This window comes from Convolutriloba macropyga, chromosome 1 (assembly GCF_964194025.1).
Source record: "Convolutriloba macropyga chromosome 1, txConMacr16.3, whole genome shotgun sequence".
NCBI classification, from domain to species: Eukaryota; Metazoa; Xenacoelomorpha; order Acoela; family Convolutidae; genus Convolutriloba; species Convolutriloba macropyga.
Window position 1 is genome coordinate 10,176,855 of NC_134468.1, and position 21,909 is coordinate 10,198,763.

At 36.2% G+C, this 21,909-nt stretch overlaps 1 protein-coding gene across 5 annotated transcripts in view; it reads right to left on the minus strand.

Moving 5' to 3' along the window:
- Positions 1-21,909, minus strand: part of LOC142334876 (uncharacterized) — a 58,671-nt gene that overhangs the window by 16,709 nt on the left and 20,053 nt on the right. For 4 of the 5 annotated variants that reach the window (XM_075383231.1, XM_075383224.1, XM_075383217.1 and 1 more), the window contains exon 1: positions 19,564-20,132. The exons of the other annotated variant lie outside the window; for it this stretch is intronic. The gene's annotated coding sequence lies outside the window, so the exon portion shown is untranslated. Of the gene's footprint in view, positions 1-19,563; positions 20,133-21,909 lie in introns of those variants that run through there. 5 annotated transcript variants of the gene reach the window in all.

Below are 21,909 nucleotides of genomic sequence, written 5' to 3' on the forward strand. Positions count from 1 at the left end.
AAATCCCTTTTCGGTTTATTTAAAATCGGATGTTTGAATGGCCAAGGGCATATGTACACAAGGACAAGGGGTAAAGAAAAGAAGGCAAATTTAAACGGCATTATAAGATTGCAGTGATCGGATTAGATTAACCTGCATTAGTCTGCTGTAAATGGGCTACCTCACTCAAGTCACAGAAAGCCCCGGCCGTTCAAAACAAGACAAAAGGACAAGGCACAAAAGTAGACATAGCTGAACTTTAACTGCGAGTATAAACCAACTACGCGAACTAGTACTACGATATGAAAGTTCTAATTGAAAAGGTGGAACAAAAAGAGAAGCCATTTTGCTCTATAAAAGAAGCTATAAAAATGAATCCGATGCAAAATAAATTATAATAATTATAAATAACAAAAATACGGCAGAAATATCAAGCTTAATCAATTTTTGCGTTCTTTGCGAACAATTAACGTGCTAAACGATTGACCTCCTCAAAATAATGAAATGAAAAATTTTTAGTCTCGCCAACGGATATGCATTAAAATCAAAAACAATTCGCGAAGGAAAAATCTTGAAACCTGCCAAGAAAATAATCTTCTTAAGCCCCTAGTCTTGAGTGCTGACTGGCCCGATAAAAAATTATTCAAAAACTAGCAAATCGATAGTCAACAAAGTGGGCATCAGTAGAACCAGACGCAAATACGACATTTTGTTTGAAGAATGAGGATCAACCTCCAAAAACAAGACAACTTCTCTAACTTTTAGGAAAAGAACGCTAGATTAAATGCCGCCAAACAAGAGAAGACATCGACGAAACCAAGCAATAATATTGAATTACTACTGAATGCCCAATAATGTCTCCCAGCCAGCAGGCAATTATCTATTACACCATCAACAGGTTTAATTACAAAAAAAAAATAATTATTTCAGTAAATTTGGATTATCTGAAAAAAAATCACCTTCACGATGCGGAATAAATTATAGACAATGTTGAAAAACTGTCAGCCTAAATTACAACCCAAAACCGGAAAATATTACGTTATGACAAATCTTGGTGCCGCTTTGGCTATACTGAAGAAAGAAATTAATTTGTCGAGAATACATTAGCTGTTCGCCTTCAAAAAAGCAACACAACTTTAAAAAATAATCTGACCTTAGAAATTGAAAATGAAGCCGTGTCTCAAAAACTTCCTCAAAAAGTTTTTATTTTGTTACACTGTGCAAACAATTCCAGTAAAAACGATGAGCCATTGAGATGCCTTTCTCATCAATACTGAAATTAATCTGAAGCCAATTTAACAATTAATTGAGCCGTTTGATCGTAGGTTTCTCTAAATTGATCTGTGCATGAACAATACTACCAGCGTCACGTTGTGACGCTGGTAGTATTGTTGTGACGCTGGTAGTAACAATACTCTGCTCTTTTTTAAAGTTCCAAATGAAAGCTGACCTTCGATATAAACTCTCTCAAATATATTTTGCTAATCAATTCACTTCTAAAATCAGCAATTTTGCTGATAATTGTACGCAAAAGGTTGCAAGCCTCTTCTTAGATTTTTCAAAAGCATTTGACACGGTGGATCACAACATACTTATAGACAAGTTAAATTACTATGGAATCCTTGGTGTTGCAAATGATCTGATAAATTCTTATCTGAGTAACCGAACTCAATTTGTGGAAATTGATGGAAATCGATCAAGGAAATCAAGATTGGTGTACTGCAGGGTTCAACACTGGGACCCCTTTTGTTTTCAATTTATATCAATGATTTGGAACAAGTAGCAATAAACAAAAATATCGATTTGACCCTATTTGCTGATGACAGCACTTTCACTGCGTATGATAAATTCGATACTCCCAACGTACTCAGAATAGAAACACCAGAGATAAAGAAATGGTGTGAGACAAAACGGCTTCAATTGAATTCAAATCAATGAAAAACCCTTATTTTCAAGTGCAAAAAATTGTCCCGTGTGTGACTAATGAGTTTCCTTTTAATAATTGTGAAAAAACAAAATGTTTAGGAGTGTTGTGGATAATAGGTTGAACTTCAAAGACCATATATCCTATGTCTGTCGAAAACTGCAAAAATTGTGTGGGTTCTTAATATCACTAAAAAACGAATGAAACATGAGCATAGAATAATGTTTTACAATTACTATATTAAACCAATTATTCAGTATGGCCTGATTATTTATGAGTCCACTTCAAAAAGTACCTTAGAACCCATATTCATGTTACAGAGAAAAAATTATACGAATGATTTTCAATAAACCAAAATCACATAGAACAAAAACACTTTTCCAAAACATTAACATTATGACGGTTTTTGAGCTGTACTGTACGTAAGTGAATTATTGAAATATGGTTTGTGCTTTAAACTTTAAAATATTCGAGGGATTCTGAAGGAAGAACTTTGCGGAAAAACAAATGCTTTTACTACAGGCTAAAGTTTCAAAACAGATATCTACGTGAGTCACCCGAGGCACATGCTTACGACTTCTAAATAGGTTATGCGACCTCGAGATTTTAATTGAAATAAAAACCAGACTTAAGGATTACGAAGTGAAAAAAATTCTTAAGAACATTTCGACAAACTTTTTCATGGGTAACGATCAATCATGGGACCTTTTCTCGTAAACTTTACTGAGCTCTGTTTTATAACAATTCTCCTGTTCTATTATAAGGTACATTTCATCATTTTTCGCAATTTTGAAACCATGATAATTCCTGATGACTGAAGAAGATTTGCAGTTCTTGCTAGACTTTATGTTGTTGACTATAGATAACTCACTTGGAAATAATTTTGTCTGGCAATATAGTAAATGGTTCTTCAATAAACTTGTTCTTCTTGGCAATTCAGATCTAATAGTTTCACGTCTAGTTTCAACTAAGTTGCCAAATGTTTTTTTGAATAGTTGATTCGATGACTTTTTTGTCTGAAAGCAAACAGACTTACTCAACAGGAAAACAAAAATTCAACATTTCATGAGAAGCAATCAACTGGAACCAATGATTGTAATAGAAATTACCAAACAGTTTTCTATAAAAATTTTAAGAGAATCAAAATCCCGAATGGTTCTAATGATACCGTTGCACAAGTTAATTTCTTGTGGAACATCAAGCTTAAGCTGATGCAAAATTTAAATCGAGTTGTTCTTTCACCCTTAAAGCAAATGTCTTGTGGAAGCTTTCTCTACAGTTGCTTGACAACAATACCCATAACCAACCATTAAAAAAACAACCAATAACCACCAAAACATTTAAAAAAAGCAGCTAAGATTAGAAAATGAGAACTTATCTGTAGCCTCACAAGAACCACGCCACCTTCCTTCATTTGTTAGCTAAGATGGATCAGAGGAAACTTTAAGAGGAACGCAAATAAAATCGCAAAATTATTCCAGAAATTTAAATAACTGATAACTAACCTGATATATCAAAAGCGGTCCAAAAAGCCAATTTAAATACTTAAATTTTGGGGTCGAGGTTCAGAGTTTTAACAATCGCTTGAAGAGTAAACGTAAGCAGTAGACATTGGCAATGTTGGAAATCTGTCCCGAGAGTCGATCCGATTATACTATTGATAATTTTGCGTAGCCCTTGAAGTAGAGCAACAATAATAAAGGCCAATTGAAAGAGCTTTAAAAGCAGCCGTTCTTAGACAGACGCACAATTGACTTTTAAAAAATTAAAAACATCTCAGTCAATAAAGACAACACCTCCGCCAAGTAGCTTAATTTGTGTGCCTCGGAGCAGCTGCGCTTTATGTCTTGAGGCAAATTCAATCAGACAAATTTTCGGAAGGAGACTAATAAATCAAGATTTACGACAGCACAACCACAAATTCACCACTTTCAATCCCAAATAGTATCGGTATTTGCAGACGCAGAAAGAGTGCTTGTATTAGCAGGACTGGTTTGAGTACTACTATACCAGTTAGAGAGGGGAAAACAGTTATAGTTAGATGGATAGTGGTAAAGGGGATTGTGGTAAAAAAGAGGTCTAATAGTTGGTGGCTACTGGCTGGGGAGGATTTTGTTTGCTGAGGGCCATTTGATGAAATTGAGAAATTGGGGAGGTTAATCAAGGATACCACAACCTTACACCAGTTAGGGGAGAGAGGCAAAAGAAGGAAAAAGAGATAGAGATAGTTGGGGAGATAGACAGAATAAGGAGTGGTTGAAAAAGACATGGCTGAGGAAACCATCGGCTGTACAAAAACGGAGGAGGAAGGGTAAAAAAGGAGGGAAAATGTTAGGAGGATAAATGAAGGAGAGAGATAAAGCAGAGTGAAGTTAACTACTCCAACCACCACCATTCGGCCGCCACAATAGCAGTTACTCTTTGCCCAAAAGGCTTCTTTTGCAGTCGGGGTGATGGGGGGGGGGTAGTAGAGGAGTAGGAATTGAACTTAGACCACACTAGCGGTGTCTGAGCTTTCTTGAACCCTCTCTTTCTGTAGTCAATCTTGCTCGTAGTCTAATGAGCCTCACCGTTGCGAACAACACACATACACACACACGCACACACACACTTGTGACACGCAAATTCCGGTACAGCTATTACACACATACACACCGTGACGCCAATCAAAGACGGATTAAGTTGTCTTGTCAAGGAAAATCGGGGTCAATACAGACCAAGACAATCGTGCGAATTCACCACACTCTAACACCATTGCACAACTTACTCTCTCAACACTTTTAACAACAGACACAGACCTGGTTCTAGACAACAGCAGGCACACACACAAACATTTGACCCAATTTCTCTCGAGTGAAAAGTCACGAGTGAGCGAGTCAGTTAGAGGTACTCGTTCCCATAAAAGCTCAAAAACCCCAGCAACAATTACGAAACGGGTAAAGCATGTCAAAGTGTATGGAAAAACTACAATAGCGTCTCAGAAACTCATAATTTATAACTCACACGCAGTTTAACAACTCACACGCGCGGAGAATTTTTATCAATAAAAAGTTTTATTCACTAACATAGTTTTGTTCATGTTAGCCTCACCAGAGTAAAATGAGCGAGTGAGAAATAATTTGCTCAAAATCCTTTCAGAGAGGAGAGAGAGAAAAAGAGTGAGAGAAAGACAGACGTTTTATAAGTTGAGTCGAGTTGGTTAGTCTAAACAGCATGTGTGTTTGCACGTGATGGCACCGGGCTTGTTATGATTGCCACTAACTGCTGTTTTATAGCAGGCGAGACAGTTTTGTTTATTTTGATTAGACTAACAAAACTTTTAATAAACACTAACCATTTACCAAACCAGTCACAACTTTGAAGACTAATCTGATTTCGAGATTCCGAACATTGACTACCTCTTTCAAGTGAGAAAGAAGGAGACAGAGGGAAAAGGGAAAGGAAAAGACAAGAGCTGTGAACAAACCGAAACACACGCGGGGATTAAAATTGTCTGGGCAACATTAAGCCCATAAATGCGACCCAAATACGTACAATTTTGGGCTAGAAAGCCAACAGTATACAACATAATTACAGCACTAAGTTACTAAAGTGTTTTATAACTACAACACGCTACAGAATCCACTCTTTCCTTCTCTCTTGGGAAATACAAATTTTGATTACAACAGGACGCTATTTAACGACTCGACAATTTCTACAACCCAAGCTCTGCTTCCATTTCCAAAATTAGCCAAGAGGCAAAGAAACTAGTACATTTAACCCTCCAAAACTTTTCTAGATGAACTTTATTATATTGAGCAATGAACTCTGGTCTTCGCTAAGGTGTTGAAGACCAAAATTTGAATTTCAATTAGAGAAAATCACTTAACTTAAAGGTATTCGGTGAAGCTCATTCAAACAAAAAGTTACCAACAATTCGATTCAAAGTCATAAGTAAAAATTATTTACCCATGAGGAGCAAAAATGGCTACGAAAAATGGAAGATTATTTAAGTAGAACACATTTAACACGAAGTTGCCAGCCAGGAGATATGGAAGCTGGCCGTTCCTGATAAATTCCCATGACCGTTTTGTTAAAAACGAGTCAGAATATGGTCACATATTTAAAAAAAGTTGAAAACTGACGAGCAATAGAAAAGCTTGAAATTCAAAACGTGCGTTCACAAATGAATTTTCGACCCCGCTCATCCCAATTTATGACTTAACTGTCTTGGGAAAGAGAAATGGAACTTTTAAATACTGTTCGAAAAATTGGCGTAAAAAACTTACAAACTCAAACCACTAAATGAATTGAATAATGCATTAGAGGACCGATGAGACCTGGCATTAATAATACTACAAGACAAGACAAACAATAAAATAAAACAACGGAAAACAATAAGGCCAAAAATATTAAGGCCTACTAGGTGACAAGTTGACAAAAAAAAAGCTTCGTTAAAAAAATCGATAAAATTATGAAACTAAAATATTTCAGAAAACTGTAAAAGCATTTGCTTAAAACTTAAATACTGAAAATATTCAAAAGTAACTCCTTAGCAAGCCAATGTCACCTGTCCTCAGAGAGACTAAGCCATAAGATTACTAAATAACAACGCACAAAGGCAAAACAAAGAAAAATAACAAGCAATTTACGAAAACACAATGTTGAAGCCATTCACCACCAGTTAATACATTTAACCAACCAGAATTTACAAAACCAGTAGATAAAACCATCAGTAAAAACATAAAATCAACCAGCAAATTGATTTTTAGTTCACAGGAAAATGCATGGAAACTGTCATAAATGAGACTGAGCTACAAGTTGTCAAAAAGTAAAAATAGATATTTATACTAAACTTTTAGACCAAAAATATCTATCTATACATTTTTAAACTAGTTTTTGAAAACAACTAAATTCTAAGTTATTTCAAAAAATTCGCTTAAAACTGAAGGCATTAAAAAACTTCAATTATAATCCCATAGGAAGACCAGTCATTGTTTCAGAATAGGTCAAACGACTACACAAAGCAGAAAAATCCAAGAAAAAAGCGTCGAAGTCATTACAGCCAGAGGTCAATCACTGATAACATAATATATATTTCATCCTTTCAACGCCAATGTGACATGTCACAAATGTAAAACTGTAATAAGTCAAATAACAGAATTGGCAAAAATGACCAAATTTGTAAAAACCCGTAGCTTCAGCTGATAATTTTCATTTTTAAATTTTTACATTGGGATGTAAGAATCCTGTAGATAAAATTCTAGAACAGTGAAACCTTAAACAGACAGATGAGAACGCAAAAATAAAGAAAAATTCCTATTTTTTTAAAAAAAAAACAGTAACTTTTTAGAGAAACTTAAGAAAGGTTTCTTTTTTCTCACTAAAAGTAGACAGACTAACTCTCAATTAAGGGCGCTGAAATTCATTGGGCTCTGGTTTTTCTTTCAGTCATTGCACAGAAGAGAAATTTGCTACAAAGTATCTTAAACTTGAACAATTTCTTGATACAAAAAATCTCCGACTCATCTAAATGTATACTTCAACTTGGTACAAAAAGTCTTGGTACAAAAATCTCCGACCCTTAAATGTTTACTTCAAATTTTATTTCAATTTGAGTAAATGTGGTGACCAGAATTGACCAGTAATTTGAAAATGAACCCAAAAAATGGATATAAACTTCAAGATGGCGGCCTACCACTTCGGATAGTACTCAATTTTAAAAATTTCAGAGCAATAACAAAATAATGGCAATTTTACAACACAAGACAAAAGATTGACAAAGCCGTTAAGAAATAAGCTCCAGCTCATACAAAACCTAGAATACATTTTTTGGCTTATAAAGACGAGATAATCAAAGGGACTAAAAACCATCACACATTCAGCTTTAAAAATACGAGATCACAGCCTCAGAAATTGATTCACGCGCGACTTGCTTGAATAAATTGAAGAAGCTTAACAGCAGCATTATGCAACTGAATACATTATACTCTAATATATACATTATACTCTTACATATATGGATAGAAAATCTTGCGAAATACATTCTAGAAAAAAAACGTTAACAAAAATTTTTCAGTTAAAATTTGTTCAACAGTTTTTGTACATGTAGGTCACGCTGTAAAAGCAGGTCTCGTGATTCCTTTGGGCGTCCCTTTCTAGCCATACGATTTTTTAAATTTTAATCTGATGTAATTTCGTGTAATATTTCTCGAAAGCGTAGTTTGTTTCGTTTTCTCGGCAGGGATAAATAAACTCCCTCTTTGATTTGAAACGGAAAATTTGTCATCACAATTTGAAGTGAAACTTCATGAGTTAAAAATCAAACCCTGGTAAGATTCAAAAAACTCCTATACCAGCACATTATGTTCCTAAGAAAGAATTTATTTCTTTGATTGAGGCTACAATAATATAAGTGAAAAACATCAGCAAATACTATTGTAATCTCGTATCAAAGGGGACCCCTCCTTAGGAGTAAACACCTTTCACTTGAGGGCCCAATGAAAGTGCTTCAAAATCTTTACTGTTCGGTTAATTAGAAAACTGTTTCAAAAACAACGTTACTGAGGTGGTATTTTTAAGATGCTGTTGAAAACTACAAGACTTGACATAGCAAGGTATAATTAGAATCTAATAGATCAGTTTTCAAATCCGTTTCCATAATATTGCGCTACTTATCACAATTCACAAATCAGTCATAGCGAAGTCTCTATAATAATGCTGTCGATCACAAAAATCATAAATGACAAATCAATTATCGTATTCTGTGAACTAATGCTATTGATATTTTTTTTATAAAATGCAGATTTTCCGGAAAATTTATGACTGACCAACACAATCCTTTCCAAATCCGTTTTAATAATAGGGCTCTATCTTTCATGAAAAATGGCAAATAAACCACATCAAAGTTTGTGAAATAAGTATCTCTAACATCAGAAAAAGGGGTTGTTTGCATAAAAACGTTTCACTGCAAGAATAAAGAACTATAATTAAAACAGGTTCAGATTATAACTGCTCCGGTTCTGAAGCCATGCAGCTTTTTAAAATTTAAGAGAAAAGTACACAAAGCGTCTGAAGCTAGCAGATGCGCGTCTTGAGATGTCTACAAGAAGAGACAAGTGAGTTTCTTCAGTTTAAATGATAGCCAGTTATTCAGTGGTGGTCCTTTGTTGGAAAAGCACAGTTGAGCCCGTCAGTAATCCTAGGAAGACAAAGAGGGGAAGTTAGGAGAGAGGCATGCCTCGAGTGTTCAAAGCCATCGCTATGAAAGATAACTTGCTCATTAATTTCTCAACAGCACTAGAAAGCGACAGATGTTTGCTAATGAAGAGACACAAGTTGCCTGACAACATTCACTTATGACTGAGTTAGACACACAAACAAAGCATCTTTCAAATATGTACACCATCCCTGCATATAATATCGAATTTGGGAACTAGCTTGCGAATGCAAACCAAATATCAGCTAGCTACCATCGTTTACACATGGGTTGAGCCATACGGTATACTAGTTTTCGAAATTAGGTTACACCAGTTATAATTAATTTAGTTCTAACTAGCCATCTGCACGGTTATTTCACACCAAAAAACTGAAATGAAACGCTCTAGTTTGAAAATCTTATCAACACGAACCAACAATAGAAAACCTCTCAGTTCATTGATATGGATGCAAAGTTTAATGCTGTTTTTATTGAGTCGAGATAAGAATAAAATCAGAAACTATTTTTAACAGAATAAGCTGGAATTAAATTGAAGATGCAAGTGGACTGAATTCTAATTTAAAATGCTAAATGCTACATCCAATGATATGAACAAGAATTAAGCAATGCAAATATGACCAATTAAGGCAAGAGGCAACGTTAATCAAAGAATTTACAACATGAAACTTATATCATAAAGAGCAACAAATGTCCCCTCGCATACAAATACTGCTGTTCAGTGGACAAACTAACTGAAAAATTGCTGTTTGCTTTCTTAAATGTTTGCAAAAATATAGCAAAAAAAACAAAGCGTGACAATTTGTGAATTACTTTTCAATGAATTTTCATAGACAAAAAACCTACACCTCGAAAGGGCTGTTAATGGACTTTGGAAACAAGTTGAAAAAGAACCGATCAAAAAAATAAACAAGTCAAACTTCAGCATACTTTGTTCTCACTGTGCATTGAACGAAGTCCAAAAGAAACCAGTTAAACGCCGGCTACTTTGCTATGAAAACGGCAAACCTTGCTTTGCACAATTAAAACTAAGAAAAATCTGAGTGAATGTTCATTATATAAAAAATACTCATAGTTAAAGACAGAAAGCAATTTGAACTTTATTATTTGTCTTTCTTCTAAGTGATTTTAACAGAAAATCACATGAAAAAATACTTGATTCCACTCAATTTGCTAAAGAACACTGATTGAAATCAGCTTAGACCACTACAAAAACAAAGTCACTCACAAAAATGGAAAGTTTTATCATGAAAATTAAAAAAACGTCTGATTTTTTGATCGTAAGTTGATTTTGTTCGAAAAACCGGTGCCCTGAAATTTGCCTTTTGTAAAACAATTTGTTCTCCCTCTCAATGTGTAATGAAAGATTCCCCTACTCGAAGACAAGGTTTCATTCTGAAAACAACGATGTTATCATTTTAACTTTGGGATTTTCTCCGTTTGTCCCCCCCCCCCGCTTAGTAGCTGCAATGCTTAACTATGCAATGAAACGTGCTCTGTAATGGGGGGGGGGGTGCATAACTGCAGGGTTGGGAGGGCTGGAGGAGAGGGTGAGAGTCCAAATCGAAAGGGTGAGGAGGGTGGGCGGAGGGACTGTTGGTGGAGGTGGGTGGGGGGGGGGGGGTGACTGAGGGGGCTGAAACTTTAAAGATTAAGAGCCGCCCTTCATCATAAAAATGTCTCCTCAAAATAGTTTCAGTAAATCGCATACTTAGAGACTAGTAAAGTGAAAGACTAAAGATAGCTGCTTGGCCACTTAATGATCTCCGGGCTCTACATGTTTATCCCATTTTTGAGGACGAAAAGTGAAAACGTTCAGATGAAAAATTGCATAAAAAAGACAGCAGGACTAATATAATTGATACAAACTTCTTTTGAAAGCAATTGATAAATTAGACAAAACATGCGAGATGAAGTAAAACCTGGTAGTTACCGAGAAGCGCGTATCAGTTCGAGAGTTAGGTCAGAATCTGTAAAAAAAATCTTGCACTACAGAGGTCTGAAGTTGTAGTAAAATTTGCACATGAGTGCTTCAAACGTCCGGGAAGCCATAAAAAATGCTCACAAAAATTTTGCCAAACGAGAAGCTGAACAAAAGTCCTGCGAATTTGAATTTGTTTGTCGGCTATGCTAATCGAGAGGAATTCTTGCAAAACTACCAAATTCTGTAACATTTTCTAAATCTCAGGCAGCGCTGGTTTTTTAAGACGGAAAATCGATAATAGTTGGTTATAGCAATCAGGATAAAACGCATATGATCTTCAAAAAAGTTTTACGGCAACCGGTCAAGTTTGTGTAAGAAGTCTTCGTCCAAGTCTAGCTGTGGCAAGTCTTAATCAATTCACAATCTATGTGTAAAGACAGCTTTGAACAAATTTGTAAAATCTCAAACGATAAAAGAATAAGATTTTCACTTCATACAGAAAGGAATTCAATCATTCTAAAAATTCGCATCACTTGGGAAATAAAACGAATGCGTTTTTGTTCGATAAAAACCGATTGTTGTGCGACGTGTCAGTTTTCGACTCTCAAAAAACAGCAGAATAATGTCGTATGATATCAAGTGTTCCGTATGGCAAAGGTGCAAAAATATGCAGATAAATTACAATTCGAGTGAGCACAGAATTATCGCTTGATAGGATGAAATTATCTAATAATTATCAAAAGTAGGAAAGACGATACGCCACGTTTAAGATCAAACTAAGCGGAAGTCTGTAAGAAGGAGGAACTGTAAATAAATTCAAGGACGGGTAAATAAATGGATTCCCATGTCAATGGCCGGCTTTGAAGACAATTATGTGTTTGAAGCCGACTCGGCGCAGATTTATAGCGAGGGTAAACAAACAGGGGGCAGAGACGTCGGCAGCCCGGGGTTGGTGGGTGGGGAATCGGAAGGAGGCGGCTGAGAGGGCGCTTTAATGTTAGCCAGATCTATCTCTTCTGCTTCAATCAGCATCATGCAATGGGGGGGGGGGGGGTGAACGGGAGAGGCGAAAGTATAAGAGTTATAAGTTTGAGGGAGTTCGGGTTGGATTGTAAGGGTTCAAGCAAAAATAACCAAAATGAGCGCAGTACCAGCTAACATGCGGGGGGAGGGGGGGGGGGGGGGGGGTTCGCGCGAAAGAGTAAAGGTTCCAGCAGAAATAACTGAAATTAGGAGTACCTGGTAAGATTGTACCTTGTGAAGCATTAAGAGGAGGTGGTGCGTCCCAGATCTCGTGATATGTGTGCACTTGTGGTCAAAGTCACGGCAAACTAAGGGACAGAAAGAGAGAAAGTAGGAAATAAATTGGATTTTAGGATTCAGGGAGGCGGTTAAGTGGCAAAGTTGGGCGCGAGCGAATGAGAGAGGGAATTAAGACTGTCGTCGTATAGAGCAGACGAGGTAAATTTGGAAGAACTGTAAGTTATTCAGCTAGTTAGTTAGTTATTATTAGACGGCGGTTGGTTAGTACTGAACAGGGGGATCAAGGATACCAATATGTGGAAAGCGGGGTAGAAGAGGGGAAAGCGGGAAGGGACGCAAGCGTGAAATTAAGCACAGCCTCCACTACTACAACCACAGTCACATTTGATTCAACAAGCAGCACTAAGAATGGATATTTTTGAAATGGAAACAAGGCGACTTAACAACCTCATATTAAGGAGATAAAATATAATTTGAGATTTCGGCGAAAGGCGGGAACTCGCAGAGAACGTAGTGTAAGATTACTTACTAGCTATAATTCCAAAACCGGTGCAGAAAACCAGGAACGGCTTTTACAGACCGGCTATGCAGCATAAAGTGGTATTAGAGGCTGGAGCGGTTTGAAATTGGGGATATTGTTATTATTAGTATTATTATTTATGACCCCGGCGGACTCTAAACTAACAAACGTGTCGTGTAAATTTGTTGCCATAAGTGGTCCCCAAAAACTGTTTAGCTGTTCGCCTCTGATTAGATCTAATCCCAATTTGGATAACAACTACTACTGGCTGAAATTTCTTTCTACTGAAGCTAGGTAATGAAAAATGGGGTCTTTCCGCCACCCCTTCACCCCCCCCCCCCCCCCCAATAAAGAGCACTCCATAATGGTATCTATACCTCAATTGGGACCCTATGCTCTATGCCCAGCACGCTGAATGGATGGGGGGATGGGGTGGGATATTGAGAAAGACTAAAAAAAGAAATGGAGAGTTTAGCTATCTAGCGACTAGTATCTTGATTAGGCGCAGTAGAAAATGTGATAGTAATAGAAATAGGAGATAAAAGGAAAGCAGGCAACCACAACATTTTGTATTAATGTGTGGGGGAAACAGAGGGACGCAATTTTTGAGTACATTAGAGGCGCAAAAATATGGATTAAAAGCGCAAACAACAAACAATAGGAGTGCATTGCAGAACTAACACCGCTTAACACAATCAGACAGGTAGATAGATGGATATATAGAAGTATACGCAGTACCGGGATAAACATCTCAAAACACAGGTACATCCAATTGGCTTTTAGCAGACTATTTACAGCCCCGTCTTAACAAATTCAATCAGCATTCTAACTCTGCTTATTTCTCTTATCCAAGCAAACACACGCAAATACACAAAAAAGAACAACTGAATCGAGGCAGGGATCCAAGTTTATTTTTGAGGAAGACGGGAAAAAGTCGAGAAGCGGAGCGGTGGGGGTAGTTGGAGAGGGAAGGAGGGAAGGAGGGAGGGGGGGGGGGGGGGGGGGGTGATCGACGCAAAGTGAAAAAATAAAGCAACAGCAGCGATAGTAAAGCAAGCACGCGACTATAATAGCCTCTTTCTTTTCGCGCTTGATAGCGTTTGCTAAATGCCCACGTCTTCAATCAACACTCAATTGGGCGCAAATATTGTTTGTTTATTGGGGGAAATTCGGAGCGGAAAATGGGATAAAACAAGGAAGCAGTGTTCTTAAGCACGGCTTAATCGACAAAATAACCTGGGCAGCACAGCACAAGCACCACAGCAGTTAAAGTATTCCTTTCTCCTTAACTGCCAAGGGAATTAGTTAGATAGAGAGATAGAGCAAGGCTATGAAGGAGAGAAAAAACAAGTCTGTAACAATTGCAAAAAGATATACGAAACAAACAGACAAGAAACACTACAGCGAAAACCGGCACAAATAATTTGCCAATAGTCACTAAAAGTAAACGCGAAAATAGGAAAACAAAATATAATTTATCAGCATAAATGAAAAGACAGGCGAAAGTAAAGAATAAAACAGATAACACAGCTCCCTGATTGGACGCTTCAATTGCAGAGGATAATACACAATCGAACAGTTTTAGACAGGGGCAAGTATTCGCTGAGATTTGAAAAGGGGCGGGATGAAAAAAGCAGGAAAAACGGCACCTTAACAAGCGACATTGGACTAGAAAACTAAAAAGCAAAAATACAAAATGAAAGACGTAACGAGACGTAAAAAAGGCGATGCAATAAAAGTTGATGACGAGAAATTGGAGCCACTAACTGAATAGGGACTCGTACAGTTTTAATTAAAACTGAAAAAGCAAGCAACAAACAATCTTCAAAAAAGCTGCAATGTTTTCTAGAAAAAAAAAAGAAAATAAACATGGACAATTTTTAGAAATGAGGAAAAAGGATCGAGAGAGGCCAAGTTGAAAAAATGAAATAGAGGAATTAGCTGCTAACAGTAATTTCTTTTACTAGTTCTGTGGCCGACTACTAATAAGCAATTCAACAATTTGTAGAATTCTCCGTGCTCCTTCGAATTTCGATAAAAAGATCTTATTGAAAATTTTACAGGTAAAATTTACAGGTAAAATAACCTGTAAAATTACAGGTAAAATAACCTGTAAAATTTTCAATAAGATCTTTTATGATAATTTCAGCCCAATTCAAATTTATCTTTTTAAACTTTTTTCTCAATTTTTCAAAAAGTCAATGATATAAAAATTAAAATTTAAAACAGGGATGCGATTACAGTTAACACTCATGAGGTAAGCCTTTCAATTCCTTTAACTAATCTGCAAATGGAACTCAACGGCACATATGTATAATTCTATAAATTTCATTTTCCAAAGCAAAATCTTAAAATCTATATAATCAGAGAAGGTTAAAATTTGCATACAAGCAACGTTTGGACGTTTTCAGAAAACATAAGTTCTGTCAGTTTCAGCTGATCCGTGACAAAAATAGGAAAAACCAATAGGAGTAAATTTACTTTGTAAAAAAACTAGGTTACAGATATTTTGTTAAAAACAAGCCAAATACGGCCAACTTGTCTGCATAAAAACTCAATATAAGAAACTAAGAAATTACATCACGTAATATAACTAAGTTAAAAACCTGCAGGCACAATTATACTGCGGAAAAAATGAGAAAACGAGATAATAATTTTCAGAACATTTTCAGTTCCGACCATTCTCCGAGAAAACCGATGAGATTGATCCTTTAGAGCAATTTCTGTCGTATAAATTAACATTTTATAGGCGATCGGTTAGTCAAATCAGTGTTAAAAATTATAAGACTACCGCTAAATGTAAAAGCTTAACAGATCTTTCCCGCTTGTTATTCCCCCCCCCCTCCCCCCACTCCCTGTACATTATGCACCCTCCAATTGCAGAGCACGTGTCATTACATAGTAAATCATTATGTAAAAATATGGCACATGCGTCAGGATTGTGCAAATAAAAAGCGCCCATTAAGCTGGGCGGAGGGGGAGGGGAGGGGGGGTTGGTAAAACGGAAAAGATCCAGCTTAACCAACAACTACATGTAAAGATATGCGTGATAAAACTTATTCAACTAATTGTTCAACTAGATGGGCTAGCGGGTAGAGGCTTGAACAGACAAACATTGCGAGTTGAAAAATGGTTAGTGAGATCGCGTAAACTGATCTTGCAAATTGAAATGTGTTAATAATATCCAGCATTGGCTCATTTTTGAATTAAGGTGCAACTTTTAGACACTCTGATAATCAGCTTAAAGTTTCAGCGTGGTTGAGAGAAACCTCTGAATATGAATCAATTAAGTTTTGCAATCATGATTTATTGAGCTCTTTTTTTTATATCTTCGTGCTAATTCGTTCTACAGAAAAATTTTCGGGTCTTTCCCATTATAGCCCCCCCCCCCCCATGAACATGAAATTATAGCCCCCCATTATGGTATAATTGCCATGATTGGGGGGGGGGGCTATAGGTTATCTGACCACTAAGCTTTTGGGGGGGGGGGGGGGGGCAATATGGGAAAGACCCAAATGTTTAACTTCTAACGTCAGTTGCGTTTTAGGAAATTAAGCTACTTCATGCGCTAGTCGACGCTGAAAATTGTTTAGAAGACAAGTATTTCTCTAAGAATGAAGTACACATACGACATGCTTTCAAAAATCATTTTTTATCGTAATCAGATGACTAATATACCCACTATTACTGCGAATATTAGCAATTGATGATTTAGCATCTTATTACATCTGGAAACTATTTTTACATTACGTCATCAATCATGCAGCTATTCAAGTTACATCAGTTCGTTCGAGCGGTTCAAAAATTTCTGCTCTGCATATTTTAGTCACGAATTCCTCTTCTCTTCACATCTGAGTTCAATTAATTACCTTTTTGCTGTTTCCTGTCTATACTTTAGGTCAGTCACTACTTCAATTGTGTTGAGACTATTCTTCAATTTGATCTACAGCGTCTTGTTTAAAAAAATTTATGCAGTTTTTACACAGATCTCTTATCAATTTCTAGTTCTCTTGCAAGATTTCCAAGGCTCTTAAAATAAAAGCAGAAAAACTGGGTCAGCTGGGTGCAAATAATTTCTAAAAACTTTATTTGAGCGGAAATATCAGAAAAGATAACATTTTCAGTGAGAAAGGAAAACAAAAAATACTGGACAAAATATCAACATAGACAATTATGGCAAAAAATATTTGTCAACAAAATTTCAACTGGGATTCAACTAATTTTTTTCAAGCCAATTTATGAAATATGCCGAATTTAGACAAGTATGCATGGTATTAATATCGTATTACACGCAAAAAATAAATCCGCAAGTTGAGAATGTGCTATAAGAAGAGCAATGCAAATACAAAATATTATCGTAAGGTGCTGAAGTGCTAGAGCGCTTGTAAATAAGCTTTGTAACGCTTCTGGGCGGAGTATTTGTAACAACTGAAATGCGATGCTACGAGGCATATAGACGTTAATGTGGATTGATTATTTCTCTTGTTCACCCTACAACCCCCCCCCCCCCCCCCCCCTCCACTCTCTACACGGCAATTGAATTCCTAGATATTACTCAACTATTTTTCGCACAAACCAACTCACAAATTCACAATTTCCTCCACAAAATACATAACTATAAAAATCAATCAGAATGTTTATTTTTGAATACAATTTGGAAAAGCACAATTAAATACATCAACAATTTAGCACAATTCAATACTCACGTCATTGATTTTATGTTGGCCTTTTAAAGACGATGCATAATTTCCGCATAGAAACTGTCAGTATTCCGAATAATTCATTCATAGAACAACGTTAATATAAACACATTCTCCACATACTCACAATGGATTGCACATATTTGGGAATAATCAATTGTTCAAACTTAAAAACAGCAAAATACAATTGATATTGATTGACAAAATTCTTTCTTTTCATAATTTATAACTTGCCACACTTTCCGTCAATGCATACCGTGGTTGTCAAAAAATCCATACAATATTCACGCTGTATTTGCAAAAACTTTTTTAAAAAATAAAGATTGTGCACCATTACATCATTGCAATTATTGTATGTAACTGAAACATAAAGGACAATATTTGCAACTGTTTCCTTTTTTCCCCGACCGATTATGACCAACTGTAATTGATACTTTCACACCTTTATAATACTACAATAAATTGGAATGGATAGCTCAAATCTTAATAGCGAATTCAAAGCATGTTCAGTTCAAAAACACATTAGTTTGTTCACATATGTATTGCAAATAATATTCGTTTACGGGGGAACAGAATTAGTTACAACAAATTTAATTGGACAGAACAATGCAGCCCATAATTATGATCAATGAAAACAAAAAAATATGAAATTAGGCAATTTGTAACATAGCTGGCAAATTGCGAGAAAATAGCCGCAATATCTTCGTAGATCTGCAGTTTCAAAAAGATAAAAACAGATCGAAAAGAGAAATTTCTCGTCTTTTTGACCAACATCATAGCAGAACAAGTACTAAAATAAATCGAAGAATTTTCACTGACTGGACAAACAATTAGATCCAGAAATGACTAGAAATGGATTAGAAAGACATTAGAAAAAAACCGATTTAAAATTGGAAAAACAGTTTTAAAAAAAACAAAGTCAAATCGCCGCATGAGAATAAAAAACCCACAATAGACGATTTTTTTGGTCAAACACCGTTTTCTCACGTTAACCTAAAGTTCGAGAGATCACTTCATACCACATAACCACTCGATCTGTCGTTCCACTTCCTATTTAGGCGTGACCAAAACCACGACTCCAATTTGACTTCAAAAATCATGAAAATAGCAAAACAGATCTTGAAAATAAAATGACAAGTCTCGAATTACAATTCGAAAATATTTCAAGGACTAAACAGAAACCTAAAACCTAGAAATGACTCGGTAAAGCAACTAGATACAAAATCGATCAAAAACTCAAAAAACACTAAGAACAGAATTCCAATTGCACCACGAGAGCAAAAAATCACAATCGAGAAAGCGACTTTTTGATCAAACACCATTTTCTCTCTCCACTTAAAAGATTTAAAAAATACACCGCAAAACCACTCGCGTTTTCGCTCCACTTCCCGTTTCGTCGTGACCAAAATCACTATTCCAATTTGACTTCAAAAATCACGAAAATGTGCGAAAAGATCTTAAACAAAAGGACAGCGCTCCAATAGAATTCAAATGATTTGAATTGTAGAAACCAAGAGAATGCCACTAATAGCTCCAGCTATCGCTTTGCCGCTATTAAAAGGATCCGCGATAAAAACTTGTAATGATTAAGATTTCATCAACACTTTGTCTGAAAAATGAAGGACAAAATTTTAATTGGGCATACTAATCTCAGTCCAACAAAGTGATTTATGACAACTACGCAATTATGTAAAACAAACACGTCTTCAATTATTGAATCTCATTCATTAATTCTTAACTGTGGAATTAATATTGGCACACGGTTGTTATCGGCATTTGAGAAGTTATCAAACTCCGACGCCGAGCCGAGTGGTTGAATGGCTTCGAGAGGGCGATAAACGTAATGTTTTCGATCAACTCTCGTTGAGATAACAAGTTACATAATTTTCATCACCAGCAGTTGATTAGACCATCTTTTCCGGCACTCTTCATATAGCAACGGTGGTGAGATAGTCTAATCCCAAAGCAGAGTTTTGTCTCCCTCTTTCCCATTCATTGGGCGCTAACAAGTTACTTTATCGGCAAGTTATGCAAAGAGAGTTGATTAAAATAACTAACCAGTTGAGTCGATTTCATTAAATTGACGAGTACAGAAATATCGTCGGTTAGTCACACGAATCTCGAATAATACACGCAGTCAAATTGATTTAATTTAATTGAAAAAGTAAAATTATAAAAAGTTAGTGAGACTAAAATAGTTCCGTGTATTTATATATCACACACATTGATATGCAAAATAAATCGCTTAATTAATGGACTGTTTACAATCCATAAAATACAAGTTGAACAGTAACTGAGTTGTGAAATTGAACAAAACGGAACATGAAAAGGAGAGAAATATCTCTAAAAAGAGTACAACAAGCGGGAGATAGGGACAGAGAAAGGAATAAAAAATAAAATAATAGTTATCCCCGTTGACTGACTAACAAACACAAAACAGCACCAGATATATGTACAAGTGAATGTGAGAACAAAATATTGCCGTTGGCCGAACGTGAAAACAGCCGAAAACAGAATTAGTTGAGTTGGATAAACTCAATTTATTTGCCAAATACGTGAAGTGATCGCACACATTCGGTTGTGATCTTCGTTAGAGTTCAGTTAAAGTTGTCTCCTCACTTTCAAGCTTTTTGAAATTTGCAACCTTGACTTTTAATTTTATTGCAATATTTGTATTGTCAATCAGATTGCAAGCCCCGCAAGCTTTGTGGGCATATATATTTGACACCCCCCCCCCCCCCCCCCACATACAGGTGCCATTTTAACACCTCTTTTTTACAACCCAAATTGTGCAACCAGGATCATAAACGTTACTGGCGGCAAAAAATGAAAGATCAAAAAAAAATCACAAGACAGTCAGACTTTAATTAACATCGGCTCTCATGAACGTTACAGCTGAATTGTACGTGCGTGCATGGTTCTACTTCTCAACTAAGTCAACACGTGATGTGATGACAATAAAGCATCATTTCAAATACGGCGCTGGTTCCATCATAGAAGGTTTTAGATCACACGGAAATTTACGTCTCTAGATACTACAATAACACTTCATCATATGTTGGTTCACTTTTATTCACGTCTTCAGACCTCACTTCAAACCAACACACACGTGCTTTCATAATACGGTTCTAAACAAATGACGATAGCAGACCAAAGGACCGCTTTCAAAAGATTTTTTGGATCTATTCAACAACAATTTCAATAAGTTTAATTCAACCCCGATAACAATGACCTTTTGCGTACTACCGTCTTCGTTTCCGCTCAAATGTGAACAACCAATTCATAGAACTAATCGTAGGATCTGAGAAAATTGATTATAATTGTTGACATTGTGTTTACACTTCAATAAACAATTTTTCCACTCGAACAACGGAAAATCCAAAATCCAGTCTGAACAAAAAATAGCCAACCGCGCGTGCGTTCTCTGATTAGGCAATACAAGCTATTATCAGAGTGAAAAAAGTTTGGTATATTTTTAAAACATGCTAAATAAAGTTATTATACAAAATTTGTGTCAACATCTTACATAACTTAAAATGTAATTTCATTTTTTAAAAAATAGAAAAAAAATAGCCCGCAGATTGGCGGATACAAGCCACGAAGCAGGTTGGTCAGACATCAAGTCAAAAGAGCCCATATCTAAAACCTTTATTAGATGAACAGGCGATTAAATTTTTGTTCGTCCGTCAAATCAAAATTATCAAATCAATATTTCCCAAACAAAGCATTAAACAAAATCTATCAGGGCCATGCGATTTGCTCCTAAAATACCCAGGCAAGCCTTAGGGTGAACAGACAAATAATACTAAGAGAAGCCAGCATCACTAAGCGGGGTTTGTTGGCACGATAAATCTGGTGGGGATACACCTGGAAGGGGGCATGTGATCTCTAAGTTCCAAAATTTCCCCTTGACAAATTCTGCCTTCCCAGGCCACGGCTGGCAGTCATATCTAACAAGAAAAAATTAAAACAGTGGTTGCTAACCTTCACAGCGAAGCAGTAAAGCTTTCTGAAAAGAGATAAAATCAAAGAAAACATCCAGGGGAACCTAAACCACCGGCAAACAGACACATACATTAACGGAAAGAAGACTACTCCTAACCATGAACTAAATAAACGCGCAAACAAGCTTAACCAACAATACTTTTCACGCACAAGAAAAAATTAAAACAGAAAATAAATACAGAAAATAAATACACTGATAGCAACAAGGAAACTGTAATGGAGAGCAGAATGTTTAAGTATAACAGAGTGACAAGAAGCTATGAGATACAAAGAAAAGTAAGGCCCTGGGCCCAGATGAAATAGCGCCAATCCACCTACACCATCTACGCTCCATACCACTCAGACACCCCACAGACAAACTTTTGTGAACAACGCAAAAATTATTATCTGAAAAGTTGG